Here is a 16621-nt window from a genome sequence, read left to right as displayed (position 1 = left end):
TGGCGCGCTTCGCTGAGTACTTCCTCAAGCGCAACACTCCCACTCCAGCAGGGATTTCCACACACCAACGGCTGAATCTTCCTCTGGGCCTCCATTGCTAACCATTAGCTGTGGATTAGGAAGGCGGGTAAACGGAGGAGGAAGGGCCCCGGGGGCTAGCTATCAGGTGGCTTTCATAACGGACGTCCTCAGATGACCATCCAGGGTCAGTAAATAGCTCAGTCTTTGGTTTAAACTTGCAAATAAAACCCCCCTGACCCTCAAAAATGTGTTTGAGAGGCATGTTACAGTGTTTAAAATTGCCAAAATTACACCATTTGTCAACTAGAGACTGTAAAAGAAACAACTGGATTTTCAACCTTGCAGCGATTTTGAGACACGTGTCGTGTGTAATGTGCAGTTCTGTCAGGGAAATGAACCAAATCTAAACTTAAAATGGTGACATGTCATCAAAATCTCTCCAATTTTAAGATTGTCAAAATTAACTGTTTGCAAGCAAGAAAAAAAAATTCTGCAAGCCTCAGCACAACTGAGAAACCATGACTGTCTCCACCGTGACCATATGAATGTGAAAAAATCAAGATGAAGTGCAGGCTGTGTTTACTCTAAACATATAAGAGACAAGTATGGAAACAAATGAAACATGCAAGTAATGAAAAATTGGTCCTTTCTTCCCCCCAATATTGGTAATACTAGGGCTGCACAGTGGTGTAGTGGTTAGCACTTTCGCCTTGCAGCTTGAAGATCCCCGGTTCATGTCCTGGCCTTCCTGAGATCTTCCTGCATGAAGTTTGCATGTTCTCTGTGCATTCGTAGGTTTTCTCCGGCTTCCTCCCACAGTCCAAAAATATCCATCCATCCATCATCTATACACCACTATTCCTCATTAGGGTCGCGGGGGTCTAGAGTCTATTCCAGCTGATTTAGGGTGAAGGCAGGGGACACCCTGGACAGGTCGTCAGTCCATCGCAGGTCAGCAAGTCAGCTGTGATAGACTCCAGCGCCCCCGCGACAGTAATGAGCATTAAGCGATGTATAGATAATAGATAAGTGGATGGTAATGCCAGCTGGTTTTTGGACATGTTGATTACGTTGTTTTTTTTTTCCATTGCTCTAAAACAACCTAGAAATGTAGCTGCTTTCTCTCTACCTATAGCCGTGGTTGCTCTGTTGTGACTGAGACTCAGGCCTTCATATTGCAGTGAACAGTGAGTGCACAATGAGTAAATTTGAGGCAATCTTAGCCCAGCTTAGCACAAAACTGAAAACAAAGATCACAAATTAACACATCTTTGCTTAATCTATTTTAAAAATTTGTGTTAAAACACCAAGTTGAGTCTACAGTGAGTAAATATGTGACAGGAGCAGTAGAGAACTGCTTAAATCTCAGAGGGCTAGTTTGTAGACTGTAGCTAAAATTTTAGCTAAAAATCAGAACGTGGCTTTTCAACCGTTTGCCTTGAAGTCATCAGTGTGAAAATGAACAGCTTTACTGTAACAAGAAGAGGCCGTCTTTCCACTCAGCATTAACTTCCATCCTTGACAGTGTCAATACATTAGCAGGGCATGAAGGCAAAGTGGATGGCAATTGATGGTCATGGCATCACCCTATTTAACAAGACTCTTCACTGGCTCACTGGCACCTGACTTCATCTTAATAAAAAAGCTGTTGGGCTGCTGCCAGACGATTCTATCACCACCAGCTGGTAAACAACCCAATATAACTCGAGTGTTTCTTAGACTTTTAATCAGAAGGCTGAAGAACCTAAAGCTTTATCAAACCATTCATTTTAGATACAGAAAATGATAAAGGCCATCTTCAAATTATTGGAGGAAAAAAAGTAAGCATAAGGCAGAATAGCTACAGTGACAGTCATACAGAGCCAAGAAAATCACAGAACGTCTTTAGCACACACAAAGGGAGGAGGTAATGAATTAGACCTTTACGGCATTCTATCTACCTGCAAGCTAACAATCGCTGTGGTTTCATATGGCGGTAGGATTTTTATTTTTTTTAACATCTGTGTGTCTCACACCAAGACAAGATTTTTTTTCATTTCATTGTATCTTAAAATGTGCAGGCAGTCAGTTCATTTATTTATCTACTTTTAGATTATCAATTTATAAAGTTTATATTATCTGCTAGCAGACAGTCGGTTATTTACACAAGAGAGGACATGGAGCAACATTAGTTTAATGCCCAAATTTCACTCTAATTTTAGCTACAAAATTACTTTCTTATAATTTTGTAGGGTCCTAACCTTAATATTTAAATAATTTACATAAATTTGTCTTCAACTTCTGTGAAGGGTGAAGCTTTTAGTGCAGATGTGCTAATGTGGCATATCAGGATCAATGTCATTCACTGCTTAACTGATCAGTGTTCAAACTAATCATCAACCTAAATCTGATCCTTCCTTTACATTTTCCGTCACACTGTTGTCAGAAAGGAAGAGCGCAAGTTGGGGCATTTGGCACTAAAATACAGTAGCTCTGACTAGAGGTTATTATGCATCCTTGAAGACTTGGTCATGGTGCCCATTGCAAGCTAAATTTCCACAATGCTGCCTGCTTGCCAGCATAAGTCTGCCTATGACTGCATGCTTGGGTTACTGCAGTAGTAAAGAGTAAAAGGAGTCATCAAATATTACAACTAAAATACAATATATGATCTGACATGCATGTAGAGAACTGTCTTTGGAACACGTGGAGCTATGGTTCACTTCACCCTCTTGACACGACATTTAACATGGTGCCCTACTAGAGCTTCACAGCAAGGTCAGTAATCTCTGATATAACATTAGAACCAGTTTGGTAAAGAAATACACATCTTTTCTTAATCCATTGCTAAACTATTCCATTGTCGAGTATATTCATTGGACTGATTTTACCAACTAGAATGTACTTGAAATGTTTATTTTTGAGAAAAAGGGCATCAGATTGGGGCTCAGATACTAAATATTAACCACTGACTTAGATTGGATCAGAGGAAAAACTTGATCAGGACATCCCTAGTTATAAGCATTTTGCATTAATGTGTCTCTGAAAGCTTTTGAAAGATTGCAGAAAAAACTCTTCTCCAGTCTACAGACAAAGTAGTCATCAAGATTTTCAAGATGATAAAAGCAATAATTAGCTTTAGGTTCAGGTGTACTGCTGGAACCTGTAAATTAGCTCCAAAAGCCAAGTTGTTGCTGAAATATCTTGAGCAGAAGCAGACATTGTGACCACATAAGGAGCCCACAGGCCTCAAAACTAGAGGCCACTGAGGTGTAACCAAGCGAATCTGAACGTTGAGCCTCTATTTGTCAAGGAGACAAAGGTCTGGTTTTCATGCTGAGGTCACAGTTGCATGGAGAAGAAAGCCGGACCCCGCCAGGTAAATAGGATGTCATTGTGCTGCAACAAAAGCACAGTCTTAACCCTGTGACCTCATCAGCTTTGGGGAATGCTTCTCTATTCTCAGTCAGTCATCAGCTTTGCTCTTTTCAAGACACTGCCCAGACACCGCAGGTATTAGTTCCCCCAGGGCCCACTGGTGCACTTGCAGAGCAGGATACAAACACTGCAACTTGTGGCAACACGAACGTTTACTTTAATGGCTTCATAAAGGAAGCAGTTATGACTCCAAAAAAACACCTCATGCTTTGTGAAGAAAATGCAAAGTGACGGGGTTAATGGTGCTTTAATTCTTGATGTGCTGATATGATGCTGTACTACATCACACATTTAAAAGACACATTTTGCAGGCTGCAAAGAAAAACTGCTCTCAGAAACTTTGAGCTGCAGCTGTCTGATTCCTGTTCCTTTACTGCCCCACATTTCCTTCAAAGCCCATCAAAACGACTTTCAGAAAAATGCAGTATCACTTGTTCTGTGATCACGCTAATCTGAACGCTTTAGCAGATTGAGAGCTTCGAGTGCTGAAAGCAAAGGCAACTCAATCTTAGAATTTAAAAGGCTTTTTTTTTTGCCTCATACAGCCTGCAGCCAAATGGCACTTGTGTTCTGACACGGCACATAAACACACACAAAAGAAGTTATTAGCGTAGATGCAAATCAAATTACTAGCAGTGTAAACTGCTATTCCTCCCTGCACTTGGGCCTGTAATTACTCTGGCTTATAGGACTATAATGAATGCTAATGACACACTACTGCAAGGCCATCAGCCTCACACTTGTGTGAGGTTGGGTGATTTTCACTTAAGTTATGAAAGCCCATTCTGGTCCGTGTGGCTTCCTCTTCGCTCAGTGCGAGATTAAAGAGTACAAGAATTTTAGTGAGGAACACTTGCCTGGAATATGTTTCAACAGCAAATCATTTAAAAATTAAAGGCCATAATTGGATGCATTCAACCATATCATATATAAAGCACATTTTTGCATTTCAAAAGGGATTACAAATTCAGCTACACAATGAGTGCTTGTGGAAATGACAACAGCTACGCATGCCTCAGAACAAGTATCTGTCAGTGTTCCTCATTGAATCTATTTTCATTGAGCTGATATTCATTTTTGCAGCTGGAAAATCAACACGCAAACAAACAGCAACACTGTAAGTACATAATACAGAAACTTGTGCATGTCAACTAAAAATATGTTCACGATGATGGCATAGTAGAAACAGCTTGCACAAACAAAACCTCATTGAAAATTTTGAGCATTTTTGAACAATTTAAAAAATATGTCAAAACCAGATGAAATACATTGAATGAGCAGATTCACAACAGTTTGGAGTAGAGCTGCATGATATCAGAAAAACCTGTGTGATACTGTGATATGTAGTGTTTTTCTGTGATATATACCTTATTTTCACATTTTAAAAAAACAGGATTATTTACCTGAAGACTTGACAAATTCTAACCTGATCATTTTGCAAAGACTGGAGTGATTTGTAAAAACACACTGTGGTTGTGTTTTGTATGTCTTAAACACTTTGGTGTAGTTGTAAAACTGTCACTGTGAGAAAATGAAGATGCTGTAATTCCTCTTACCTCTCATCTTTACATGGTAGTCTGAATTTCAGTTGCTACTCAAAAACTGAGGACCCAGTTCTTGCCAAGCTAAACTTCACATATTCCTGCTGCCTTACTGCCCTCTTATTACAGCTGAGCCATTTAGAACCTGTCTTTTACTCCAACAGGTGTATTTACTTTGTAGAGCTGCTTTTGCTAACTCTAAAATGTCTAAATCACAAGCAAAAACTCACCACACATTCCGCTGTTGGCTGTAAGAGTGAACACAAGAGTCTCCCTGCACTCCCACAGAGACTGTTCGCACTACATCTACTGTATCTTTTAATACTTCTAGACCTGCTGCAGGCTAACAGACTGAGGTTACATTAGCAGCTGCTAACATAACAAATCCGAATCTCCAATTTAACTGTCAACGGTCAAGTTGCATTATGGGTAAGGTGGGTTTTGACAAAGAAGAGTGGAAGGGATATTCTGAAGTGTTCATTGAATGTCTTACATTGTTATTACAGAACAACATAAATGTATAAATAGCAATACATCTTTGTCCATCCATCCATCCATCCATCCATCCATCCATCCTCTATACAACGCTTTATCCTCACTAGGGTCGCGGGGGGTGCTGGAGCCTATCCCAGCTGACTCGGGCGAAGGCAGGGGACACCCTGGACAGGTCGCCAGCCTGTCGCAGGGCTACATATACAGACAAACAATCACACTCACATTCACACCTACGGGCAATTTAGAGTTATCAATTTACCTCAGTATGTTTTTGGACTGTGGGAGGAAGCCGGAGTGCCCGGAGAAAACCCACGCATGCACAGGGAGAACATGCAAACTCCATGCAGAAAGATCCCAGGCCGGGATTTGAACCGGGGATCTTCTTGCTGCAAGACGAAATAGCTAACCACTACACCACTGTGCAGCCATACATCTTTGTGATTTAGAAAATAAATTAGTGATAACATCAGTGCCCATTATTGCAAAATGTGTGAGAAGGTTAAAATAAAATGCCTTGACCTTTGCAAGATATCAGAGGCATTAGAACAAGCCTTGCACACTAAGTATGTTTATTCAGCATGTCTTTATGCCTGAGCAGCACATTGGATTTGAATACACAGTATCATGTCGTCACCTTGGTCTGCTGAGAATATGCTTATTGAATGATATCATCGACTTACTGGTATACAGTACCAGCCACCTCCTCTGTAGATTTCTTTGCGCAGACAGATGAGCGATCTGAAGCTCCCGGTAAACTGCCTGAATAAGGGATTTCTCCTGACCGGAGTAAAAGGTCACCGGTGCAGAAGAAATGCTGCAGTTGAGGGAATCCAGGGTCTGCTCAAGTCTGTGTGGATGACCCAGAGATAAGGACTGGAGGAGGAGGCGAAGAGGACAAGTGTGAGCCGGCATCATAGCCTCTCATAGGAAAAAACTGGGAGCTTTCCAGTTACCAACTGTGATGTTACTGAGAGGGTTGAAAATAGCAGTGGCTGGTTAAGGAGTCAGATGAGTAGTCTTCATCAACCACGTGCAGGAAATCTGGTTCATACCTCCATAAATACTGTGTTGTTCCTCCACCACAGAAGAACTGTATACCCACTATAATTTGTTTCATATTATAAAATTGTCATTTTTACTGCATCTGTTGGGGAAAGCACACACCACTAAAGGTTTTCTTCTGTGTCTTCTCTTTTGTCTACTTTCACAAAGTGAAATGGAGCTGGGTTTGTATATTCAGCCCCTTTCAGACATGCCCTCCTTACTGTTAATCTGACGGTATCTGAACATGTTGACTTCATGTCTTCATGAACACCCTGTAAACTTTTCTGTTAAAGTTGTAACAACATTCATGCTTGGTCATGACTAGTAAGATTTCACTTTCAGCACTGTAGAAGTCAGAACTGCATGCCGGCATATTAACAGACAGACATGCACAAACAACATACCTTTAGTTATGTCAATTGTTTTGGGGATTTTTCAAAATTTTTGCAACAGCATTGGTCCAGAAACAATGTCTGATGCCATGAACACCTTTTTAACTCACTTTGCTCTACAGTTTCACATCTATTGTAAATTGAAATGCCTGTAAAAATAAAACTTTACAAGGATCAAGACGGTGCCTATAACTGGTCAATTAATGAGAATAACCCATAATCAAAAAAATGTTAACTGGAGCTTAAATTTAGTTTGTTGCTCCGAGCTGTTTGTAGTCTTTCCTCTGAGTTTATTAGGTACCTGCAGCATCAGACAGCGGTAGGATTCTAATGAGTGTTTTTTTGAGCAAGTTCAAAGTCACAGTCTTTAAGAGATATCTGGAGCCCTGTGTGTTTTTCTGTGTTCAATATGAGCGGCAATGCGATCATCTACCACACCAACAGGCACCCTTTGTAGAACTAAATCATCCTCCTTTAAAGTCCACATTGGTCTGTGCACATGGACACAGAAGACATGAAATCGTCAACAGGACTTTCATTCAGGAGACCGTGGTTTGCATCCTATCCCTTTAAGACATGTATTAGTGAAATGCTACAAACATAAATGTAAACTGGCAGAAAGAAATGTTCCATTTTGAACGCACTAGTGAAGTGAAGCGACATACTTTGGGGCTCGTTAAGAGTAGAGACTTTCTCTGAAACTCTAATAAACAACTGACAGCATTCAACAAACAAAGACAGCATATTTTCAGATCTCGTACTTGGTCAGGGAGATTTAAAAGCAGATAATTCAAAAGGAAATTTCAAGGTGAACACAGCAGGGATTGAATTAGATGAAATAATTACCATCACAAACAAACACGGACATTAAGGATGTCATCCAGGACTTTCTGCATCATGCTGGTGCTGCATCAGTGGTACATTTTCTCAGTCACTGCTGAGGAACAGAATGATTTTTCAGACCTCGGTGGACAAAGCATCTGCAGTAAATCTCAGATCAAACAAAATACTGAAAAGTTGGGTCCTGAAATAAGTAGCTGCTGTCAAAGAGGCGGCGGGTAGGAAGAGAAGATTGTCTCAAATGAAAGACACCCCATTGAAATCCTACTGAGCTATTTTCAGTGAGGGTCCTGAAAAAGCAAGAGAAAAGAGTGCACTGGTAAAGGTCAGCGTGAACCCAGATCATAGAACCTGAAACATGGCACAAAGATAAAGAGCCCAGTGAGAAATATCAATTACGCCTTGACATTTTCCAGAGAGACAAAAGAGGCCTGTATAATACCCCGAGATGGTGTGGTGCTGTGGCCACTGCAGCCTCTTCAAAAGTCACAAACACTTTGGGCTGCGTTGTTTAGGAAGAATTTAGTACAGCAAATATCCCCAGAATGATTTCCTCAATTATGAGAATTTGCAGAATGCATGTGTGTCACAAAGGGCAGGGTGACACGGCTGAAAAATTTATCACAATAAAATGTTTCATTTCACTCTACTGTCAAGTGGAATTGAGATTTAAAATCCCAGAACAGCCACTGAAAGTTTGCACTGGCATCAATTATGCAGAATAAGGCTCCTATATAGATATTTTGGATGATTTTTAGTACGTTCAAAAAACCAGAAGAGAAAGGGATTATTTGGAATTTTAGAACTTCGCATTACCAACAATTTGGAGGTGCACAGGTAATGATTTAAACACAACAGTGGAAAAAAAGACAAACAAATTTACACACAATTACACACTTGGGTTTTGTCATGCAGCCGGACTTTTTGTTAGGTGCTTGCATCAGATGCGGTTTGTATTTGACGAATCTAAGTTAGAATATCTAACATTCTATCAAAGTATCTCCTTCATGATATTCATGAATCATCTAATACAACAGGACACAAATGTACCCACCAAAAAGGTACTTACTGATGATGTTGTGACTGTGTTTGGAACTGTTTCCTCAAATTTTGGACACCTCTTTGTGCAGTATCTGGGGTCATGGGGTAGCTCACAGTGCCCAGTTCTTTACAAAGCTTTGGTGCAGACAGGTGTCCTGCTGAGAGGTATCTGTCTGATGCTGCTTAGTCAGAAAAAAATGAAAAAATTGCATGTTGTCTGTACTAACTTAACTAAATGGGCCAAAGAACCAGTTTGCCTTGTGTGCCTAAATTAATTCTAAATCATATGTGGATAGTATTTGCAGCATATTACATCATTTGAGCAAAAGACAGACCAATATGTTTCGTTCAGGGCTGACACCGACAACCAATATTAGTAATAATTATCAGTGAGCAATACTTCAATCCATTATATATTTGCTTTTAAAATGAAAATCTTGTTCTCAACATTTAGAATGCAAATGCCAACCCAAAACTTTTCAACTGCCTTTGTTTATATACATTTTACATGTTTAATTTAAAGCAAACCCATCAACATTTGTCCTGCAGTATTGACTGGCTGTGACATGTAACTAATCAGTTGGACTTTCCTCAGGACCACCGACTGCAGAGCTGCATCGGAGCCATTTTTAAATAACTATATTTTATCAGGACTTGGTTTTAAAAAAAACAAACAACTGTGACATTAATAATCAAAAATACACTGAATATTGGACTGAATAAACGGGCAGGTCGAGACTCAATCGATCCAGTATGCTAACCTTTATTTATACTGAAATCAAGCCAACAGACTGGGAGCAAACCAGCATGCACCTGTAATTTGTTGTATGAGTGTTAAAACAGAACGATGTCAGCTGGTGAGTGCTGTGATACATAAACTGCTGTGTGTGTACTCTTGACTTTGTTGCCACCTGTAGGAATAAGATGCAACCTCAGTTAGTGTGCCGCCAACTCTCAGGAAACATTCAGTAAATGTTACATAAGTTAAACCTAAAGTTTCAATTAAGTTGCCCTAGTTCAAAGTTGTAAAAACTCGTTTGTTTCCACAGGTAGTCTGCTCTCCCTACTACCGAAAACAATGGATTGATCCTAGAAGGCTGTTGATGTAAACGCTTTTTTCCTAACAAAAGTAGCATTGTAGATTGTCAAACAACAAGCATTTGGTCAGATAAGAGCATATCAGCCAACCAATGAACCAGCCCACCTACACACTACAGCCGTACACATTATGATGGCCATTCTCTATTGCTCAGCACGAGAAAACTGCTACATTAAACTCGATGTATTCCACCATTAAAGACATGAAGAAAAAGAAAAGACTGTTCTCAACAATAAAGGAGTTGGTCTTTCGATCTGGTCTCCATCCTGCTGCTGGTTTGTTCTTATCACATGTGGAGTTTCACACTGAATGCTGGATGCTTCAGAAGGACAGCTGTGACAGGTAACAAGATTTTTAACAGCTTTTGTGTCTTTATTGGTGATGTTCAGTTGCCCGTGGCTTTGCATTTGCATTTATGTTACATGCTGTACCGCATGTATTTTTCATTCATCCATTTGTCATACACAATATTTAGGACATTCTTTCATCTCCTTCTGACAGCCCATGGAGGCTCTGCTTTATCTGAAGTGGAGAAACATGCCTGCTATTACCAGCAACGTTTACACGACTATAAAAATATTCTAATTAAAAATGTTCCTCATCAGAAATACAGTCTTTTGGTTATTTAACGTTGCAAGAGTGACAACAGAAAGTAAATTATCTGAAGAACCTAATCACAGTTTCTCTGAGGGATGCAAGGCTACACTGACATGAAGAATAATAGGATTATGTGTCTATCTCAGCCCTCCTAAGTAACATCACATAGCGCAAGTATTCATATTTAACGTCTCACTTATGTTTTGAAGGTTGTAACATGATGATTTGGCCTCTTTATTTTCCTCTCTAATAACAATGCAACGGGTAGAAGAATGTGGAATTAACGGAACATCTTGTATGGAGCTCACTATCGTGTCATGTACTGGGAGGCACCTGAATCTTACATTATTCAACAATACAGTAAATCAAGCCTCTCTACAAGACTGATATCTTATTCATCTGCTGCTCTGCGCTTCCTCAAGTATTTGCTGGTATAATTAGTTGGCATAATCAACACTGTGCGGCTTTGTGGCGATAACAGTGTTGTACAGCACACATCATTTTGTACTGCTTTAGACTGAATGAGGAGTAAAGGGGGCACCTCTCATTCAGACTTTCATTTAGCTCCTGAGCCAAGGTGAATCAAAGCAGCACACACCAAAAGATCATCTTATTATCTGCCCACGAAGCCTCCTGCAAATGATCTAAATGGCACATGCTACGACTTTAAAACAATCAGCACGATTAGAAATCCCAGCTATAAGCCACTCAAGGCCGTTCTTTTGGTTTCGCCAGAGACCCGCAGCTGCTCGGTTCAGGTTGTGTCAGGCCGTGACTGCTTGTATTCACTGGAACTTAATGGCATAAAACTGGCAAGGACACAAGTCAGTCAGTACAGCAGCATGGCTAGTACGAATAATAACAGTTTGAAATCATCTCCAATTTAGTTGACCATTATAATTTTCAATAGTCTGCAGCAGTGCCATAGGTATATATTACATGACATAAAGCAGTTTATAAAGTATGTTCTTATTCAGGTAAACTCTGTTCACAACTATTTGTGGGATATTTTCATAAATCTAACAAAACAGTGTGAGAAAACTGAAAGTAAACTGAATATAATCAAATCTGAAGTCTCAGAGTAATGTTGCCACATGCGATGTGAAGCCTAGTCTCCTGGATGAAAATCCTGTTGCTGCCATATACCTCCATCCTGCCCTTTTACCTCCTGGACTGTGTGGCTCCTGCAAATTAGAAGCCTTTTCTATTAAGGAAGCCTCTTTGAAAACCTACCTGAGAATGCAGTTTAGTTGTACAGGAATGTAATTTTTAGGACACACAGCCATGTTTCTGACCAGTCACTACAACCTGCCGCCCAAACAAGGCAGATGGAACCTTTTTTTCTAATTTGAATTGCTGAATATTTCTCAGATTTCATGTCGTATACTGCAAACAATGACAACCAAAATTAGTCAACACAGTTATCAGTCAGAGTCAGAGAGTTGTCTTGAACCTAAGGTTTAGGAAAAGGGTTGTGAAAACTGTTCTAAAAAAATGACTTAAAGAACAGAAAAAAATAGAAACTGGTCACAGTATGTAGCAAATGTAACATCAAGAAGAAAAGAAGAAGAAGACACCAAGGTAGAATTGTACATATAACAAATACGGTCATGAGAAAATTATTAGACCACCCTTGTATTCTTCAAATTCTTGTTCATTTCAATGCCTGGTACCACTAAAAGTACATTACATGAAGAATACAATGAACATGACAAAAATGCAGCTGATTCCATAATACTTTATGTCCTATTTGACATGCTGAAGCTTAATTCCAGGGTATATAAGAGGCCATTTCATATCATAAGCAGCACTGCACATGTAAAGGCCTAGAGTGGTTTCCTGCTGACATTCAAGCCATAGCACAAGTCAGAAGTTGTCAGCTCTCACATAATGCCTAAAACAAGATCATTATGTAGCCACAAAGGCAGCTATCTTGGCACTGCTGGAAATGGGCATGAGGGAGAGACAGGTAGCGAAAAAACTGAAGACCTCCAAGACAGTCGTTCATTACACCAAGAAAAAACAAGCCCAACATGGTACTACCAGATAGCTAACTAGTCGTGGCAGGAAACATCTTTCTATCCCACAGGATGGCCGTTCACTTATCCATTTCTGTGTCAGGAATCATCATCAGACCACCAGGGACCTTAAAAAAGAGTGGGGACTGTGGAGAAATGGGAATTGTTCAGCAAGGACAGTCCGAAACCAACTTCTTGAAGCTGGTCTGAAATCACACAGGGCACAGAAGAAGCCTTTTATTAACGAAAGGCAGAGGAAAGCCCGATTACTCTTTGCTGGAGTTCACAAGGACTGTTGATGATTGGGCTAAAGTTCTCTTCAGTGATGAATCCAATTTTCCGTTGATGCCCACTCCAGTCAACTTACTGGTTAGGAGGAAGTCTGGAGAAGCCTTCAAACCAGAATGTCTGCCCTACAGTAAAACATGAGGGTGGATCAGTGACGATCTGGAGTTGTTTCAGTATGAGTGGAACAGGACGAATGAACCAGGTCATGTACAGCGCTACTCTTGAAAACAGTCTTCTTCCATCAGCTGGAAAACTCTTCCCTGCCTCCAATGACTGGATTTTCCAACAAGGCAATGCCCCTTGACACACGGCAAGGTCAGTTAAAGCCTGGATAGAGAACCAGAACATCGGAACCATGTCTTGGCCTGCTCAATCACCAGATCTAAATCTAATTGAAAACCTGTGGAAAATCATCAAACGCTAAATGGAGAACCACAAGCCCAAAAAAAAAGCAAGTTTGTTTGAATTTGTTCAACATGAATGGGCTGCTGTGACAGCAGAACAATGTCAGAGGTGGTGGAGAACACGCCAAGACGCAACAAGAACAATGGTTATGCAACCAAATACTAACTCCTGTGTGTATCATGTGACTAAAACGACAGAAAAGAAAACATGGAATGCCTAAAAGCTCTGTTTGTTGCAGTACAATGCCATAGCTATTGATGGAAGAATTTAAGTGATTTTAGTTACTATCAAGAAAACCACAGAAAATGGCTAGATATCAGCTCTTCAATTAAATTTTTATGCAAAAAAACCCCAAAACTTTTATGCGCTATTTTTGTTGTTATCATTATATTTGTCCAAATAAATGTACCGTTAGAGGTACCAGGCATTAAAATGAACAAGAAATTGAAGAAAACAAGGGTGGTCTAATATTATTTTTTTTCCATAACTGTATATCTAATGAACACAGGTTTCGCCAAACCAGCTCCATCTGACACTTTAAAAGAACACTGCACAGAAGACTAAAGAAGAAAACTTTTAGATGTGTGCACTATCCCCCAACAGATCCGGTAAAAAGGACAGATTTATAGAGTAAAACTGTAAACATTTTCCATGCCGTTATTCTTCTATCATCTTTTTGTGGTGAAGGAACAACACGCAGTATTCAGGTAGGTACGCAACAGATTTTCTGCACCTGATCGATGAACACTTCTCATCTGTCTCTCACTCTGTTCGTCCCGATGACCAGCTGCTGTTATCTTCAGCCTTCTTCTGAACATCATAGCACATAACTGGAGAGCAACTCAGAACACATTGTGCATGTGAACCTTTTTGTAAAACAAGGCTGTTGCTAGACATCTCCTATTGTGCAGCTTCGCTATGAAATTCTACCTATTCCTCCTTTGTCCAGCTGGAAAAGTGGAAAACAGCATTCTGCACGTAGACTCATCAACAAAGGGATCAAAATGAAACTTGCTTTGGTGTGTATTCTGGGAAAGACCTCAGTAAGGAATGCATTCATTCATAAGAAGTATTAAACCACATATATTACTCCAAGTTTGTGACCTATTCAACTAGCGACAAGTCCTCAATCATTGATTTAATCCACACTCCAGTCAGGTATGGCTTTAGGAAAAAGAATAACCTGACAGTGTGACCAGAACACAGACACTTCTTTGATCAGTGATTAATGGTCACCCTTTAAATCAGCGTAATTCAAAGGAAATGATGCCATAGATGACAAGACAAAGCCTATGGTATATCGGCATATTAGTTAAGACCACAATCAGGCACTAGAATATCCACAACTCCACCATTTGTTGTCTATGAAATTGGTTGAAACCGGATGGTGTCTGCCACATGACCTCAGGACTTCACATTTGGCTCCTCTATCTGAAAAATTGTTTGCAAATGGCTATAGAGACTGCTGATGAAGTTGTTGGTGTTTACAACCAAAGAATATTTACTCAAACTGAGAGGAATCGCCTCAGGGAAACTGGCTGCCGATCTCACTGCCAACAACAAGTCCTTCATCTAACAGCAGAACACCATAGAATTTCATTTTCAGCTGTACTGAGTAGATAGCAGATGTTGGAATTAGTGTTGTACTGTGGAACACTATGCAGATGTCAACGTCACACAGACAACGGCCCATGGAGGCGGAGCAGTGGCAGTATGGGCTGAACACGGCTGCATTTCATTGATGGCTACCTCAATGCCCAACGACACTGAGATAAAATTCTCTCACTCATGGCCATTCCCTTCATTTGCAGCTATCTAAGATATCTCCCTTAATGTCTCCAGAATATAAGCTACCCTTCTACCTCGGCCTGGAGACTTTCCAGAACATATCACCCATCCAACAACTGTGGGACACTCTAGATCGACGTTTCCAAAATGTTTTTGTGTTACCTAAAATATCCACCAGCTTCCCTGAGCCCTTGAGGAAGAGTGGAACAACATTGCAGAGGGTAGTGACTAGTCTCCTAGGCACTTAAATGTCTTGCTATAGGCTAAAAAAAATGGCTAAAATTGGCCTTATGGTGGGTATCCACAGGGGCAATGTGCCGCCTCCCAACATCAACCACTTGGTGGGCATGTTATTAGCAGTTCACATGACAGACGCTTTACCTTCAGTCCTGTAGAGGCATGGGGCCAACATGGCAGCTCGGTTGGAAACTTTCTCTTTAACTTTGACAACAGTTCAGTGAAAAGTATTTCTGAAAACATTTGAAGTGACAAATAAACTATGCAGCTGCTAAATCTGTCCTCACATCATCACTTCAACAAAGGCTAGTTTAGACGGTTTATGAAAGTTTCGCGAGGCGTCGTACCTCCGCTCACCACGCCTCATGTGCGTAAATTTGAAGACGAGGCTACTTTATGCAAATGAGCTGTGGGCATCTAGCGGGCATGTAGAAAATGAACTGGAAGTGAGAAACAGACAGATCCTGTGGACACACACCATTACTGGACGATCCAAATCCTTGGTAGAAGTCGAATTTTACAGTCTGGTAAGTTGCTAGCCTGGAGATTGTTGCCGTTTTATGCAGTGAAGGAGATTTTGAATACAGTAACACATAGATAGTGAAAGGGGAGGCGGAAGTTGTGTGCAGGAAGATAACTACAGTCTACATCCAGTGAGTCAGACTCGCATCAACGTCATTCATTTCATGGATCACAGATGCAGTTGGTGGACACACTTGGCACTGATTTGTGATTTCTTTTCTATGACCCTGCTGTACATCTATGACTACGTTTATATGCAGTCAATAACCCTTTCATAACCGGAATATTAGCAGTAACCCGGTTGTGTACGGCCATGTAAACACCCGCAAAAACCCGAATATGCTCATATTCCGATTTTTAAAAACCCAAATAAGACCCCTGGGTCACTCCTTTTCTAACCCGAATATCTTGTAATATAAACACACATCGGAATACCCCCATAGAAAGAAACATTAATTTGCGTTCTGCGCATGTTTCATCCGAAAGGAATCTTGGTCTTTTGAGTACGGCAACTACTTGTATGCCGTGTCTGGCGCGCAACCCACCGGAAATACACAAGGAGAGGTAAACAGACATGGCGAAACCCACACTCGGCAGCACAGCGCCACACTTTTGGAGCGAGGAGGAAATGGACTACTTTATTAGCATTGTGAAAGACATGACTATGATGCCATACTAATGACAGTTCATTTTCCATCTGCTGCTGCTGTTGTTTTTGTCTTTGGGTGCAGGAAGAAGAAACGGAAATGACGCAATTTGCGTCATGACGTTGTCTGTGCGTCCCAGTTTGGATGGGAATATCCCAATTGATTACGCTGATCATGTAAACAGGAGTAACTGTCTGTTTAGGCATGTAAACGGGTTATTCCAAATGTT

The sequence above is a fragment of the Acanthochromis polyacanthus genome, chromosome 4, assembly GCF_021347895.1.
Source record: "Acanthochromis polyacanthus isolate Apoly-LR-REF ecotype Palm Island chromosome 4, KAUST_Apoly_ChrSc, whole genome shotgun sequence".
Taxonomy (NCBI): domain Eukaryota; kingdom Metazoa; phylum Chordata; class Actinopteri; family Pomacentridae; genus Acanthochromis; species Acanthochromis polyacanthus.
The sequence above is the reverse complement of the archived record's forward strand: the minus strand, read 5'-3'. Positions refer to the sequence as shown.